Genomic DNA, 3,066 nt, shown 5'->3' on the forward strand with positions numbered 1-3,066 from the left:
TTAAAGGCCAAGCGTACATGAAAATAACCTCTCTCCTTTTTAAAATATCCTGAAAGATATTTTCTTTAAGAAAAGAGACCACAAACAAACCATGCCTTAGGAAAAACACCGTAAAAAATGATCATTTGTGGCAAAGTTTACCAGAACACTATATTTTGGAAAGGGCAAGTGTGCACAACGTGTGTTTTGCAGATAGATTGAAGCGAAAATCTTTCTAGATTGGCATCTGCACTGCACAACTAGAAGAGTTACTGCAATCAGGATAGCATGGGAGATGGAAAAGAAACTCAGGGGTTTAATCAACAGCACCCACAGATGTCATTGCAACAGAAATATCTAAGCAACAGAACAAACCGTTGAGAATAAATAGTATTCACTGGGGGAGCCTGGCTCTTTAACATGAAGTACTACATTAGAATCTGTCATCTCAAGAGCAATTAAAGACACCTGTAACTTCAAAAGCACTTAGAGATGCATCAGTATGCCTGAGAGAGCTCATAATTCATCACAGGACTTAAGCATTTGCACTCATGTGAACAGCTGCCAAATAACAGCAAACCGCTCAAGTATGAAGAGATGAAATGGTTCAAATAATTGGTTAAAAAATGATTCAGCAATACTTTTTATTAGGGATGCACGATATATCGGCCGCCATATCGGTATCGGCCGATAAATGCTCATTTTTTTCTGTTATCGGTATCGGCCTGATAAGAAAATTTGGCCGATATCTTAAAGCCGATAAATAATGCATTATTTCCTTCCGAGACACTTCAGATGCGCGCTGTTCGTTTGCAGCCTTTTGTGCAATTGTACGTTGTAATATTGTGTTTATTTGATGTATATCTGATTTATCTCATATAGAATGCGTTTGGTTAAGTTAAAAGAGCGCTTCAGTTTACCGGTGATCATCTTTAGCTCAGCGCACGCAGCTCAAACAGCAGTGCACAACATTAATAACTATGATTGGGAATGTTGTGTATATAACATTCTAATGAGAACATTATTATAATAAAACGTTGTGAATTCTTTGGGTTTAGTTGCCGTGTTTCAGCGCGTTGTTATGGGAAGAGCGCATCCACAACAGGATCACACATTCTGACTATAGCACGCAATAACTGTGTCATTTTGTACATATATAAGTTGTATTATTATGTTTATGTTGTATTAATATTGATCTCAGGATGCATTTCCTTGAGTTAAATAAGCTGCCAGCAAAACGCTTCAGTTTACCGTGTTCATTCAGCTCTTCAGCTTCAGCTTGAGCTGCAGCTCAATGGCTGCTATTTAAAACAGTGGTATTCATTTGTTACTTTTTCAAAATCATTGATATATTATTAATAACAACAGCCACTTGTATTTTTCTCTTATTATTTTCATCAACAATATGGTTTAGTAATTAAAATCATTTAATTATTGTCCGTGCAGAGGCTATTCTGTTTTATTGATCTGTGGCGCATTCATTTTGATTCTTTACACGTGTAATGATGTCCAGTGTTTGCATTATTTATGCATTATTTTATTTATTTGTAAGACTTCTTTATGACTAAATTTGGTAATGGGAGAGTAAAAATATTTTTAAAACGTACACCGTTCAAACTAGGCTGCTTATGTGTAAGTGTTTGGGATGTGGCTTTTAATGATGAGACCTTTTTTGTAATCAGGCTCTCAAAAAGTATATAACAATTTGGATATAGATTTATCGGCCAACATATCGGTTATCGGCTTTCAAAAATAAAGAATAATCGGTAATCGGTATCGGCCAAAATTTTCATATCGGTGCATCCCTAACTTTTACCCGCAACACCCTATCCAATGTCATCACCTTGACATCTAGCCCATGGTCCTTCTATTCTCGTGGCACAGGTGGGCTCTGTCTGTCTCAGTGTGACATTGCGTAGAGTGTCCAATGCCAAGTGCTCTTGCCCGGGAGCGATAGAGTTAAAATGTGTCTGACCGTGGGTTTGGGTATGACCGTATTGCTCGGCACCTGGTCGACTCCTACAGCAGAGCCTCGCGCAGCCTTTGTAATGAAGGCGGACAGCTTTTCAGAGTTCCTGCTTCAAAGCCTCCAAAATCCAGGAAACTTAGCCACACAATCAGCGGTGGCCAAAACAGCATCTGATGTGCCTTATTTGTTGACGGAGTGAGATCTATCGCAGAGGGTGCGCCGCACTTGGCTTACAATGCAGGGACAACGTAAAGCCCCGTATTCATGGATAGTCTATGAAGACGCTGGGATTCTTCCAATATCTAATGCCAGTTGTGACTTGAAACTAGGGCAGGCTACTGTGATGTTAGTTTTTCATTGTTGGTTGTTACACACTAGTTATCAGTCATACATGTTGGGAAATATATATTAGCAATCAGTGTTAAAAATGCTTAGGTTCGGTAGAATATTTATAAATCCTGCACATAATTGTGTGTGTGTGTGTGTGTGTGTGCGCATGAGAATGCATGCGCGAATGTGTATGGTGGTTATACGCTAGGCGAGAGCTCCCTCTTGGTGCCAGTGTATCCAGTTTCTCCAGCTGATGAGACACACACTATAGAGCAATGGGAGATACACTGACACTCTGTGCCAAAATAAAGCACAAGCAACCACCACATTTTTCAGGATTATTTTAAAATTATTTTCCAACAGAAATACTCAAAATGTATGTTTTTGAAAAGTAATGATGATAATAATAATAATAATAATACACTTGTTATTTGTGAGGGAAATTTGATCAGTAATTTTATTTTGTATATTTTTATTTCCCAAGGACATTTACCCCATGATATGATGTTTTATTATGTATATATATCAATATAATATATACATACATTTAAATTTTATAATAATTTTATTTTTGTGTTGTATGTATTATAATATTTTAAAGGAAATTAAATATTTGTGGACAAGTGACGCGAGGTCCATTTTGAAAAAAAGCCATGATGATTGATGTCTGTACATAGTATTATTCATAAGGGTAATAAAAAAAATCAGAAATACTGTAATTGTATTATATATATATATATATATATATATATATATATATATATATATGACACAAAAATGTATGTTTT

The 3,066-nt window shown here is 36.3% G+C and overlaps 1 protein-coding gene across 1 annotated transcript in view; it reads left to right on the forward strand.

The window, feature by feature from the left end:
* The window catches only part of antxr2a (ANTXR cell adhesion molecule 2a), a 44,277-nt gene that overhangs the window by 38,579 nt on the left and 2,632 nt on the right, over positions 1-3,066 (forward strand). The gene's annotated exons all lie outside the window — the stretch shown is intronic.

The sequence above is a fragment of the Sinocyclocheilus grahami genome, unplaced genomic scaffold (assembly GCF_001515645.1).
Source record: "Sinocyclocheilus grahami isolate Dianchi unplaced genomic scaffold, SAMN03320097.WGS_v1.1 scaffold262.1, whole genome shotgun sequence".
In the NCBI taxonomy this organism is placed as follows: domain Eukaryota; kingdom Metazoa; phylum Chordata; class Actinopteri; order Cypriniformes; family Cyprinidae; genus Sinocyclocheilus; species Sinocyclocheilus grahami.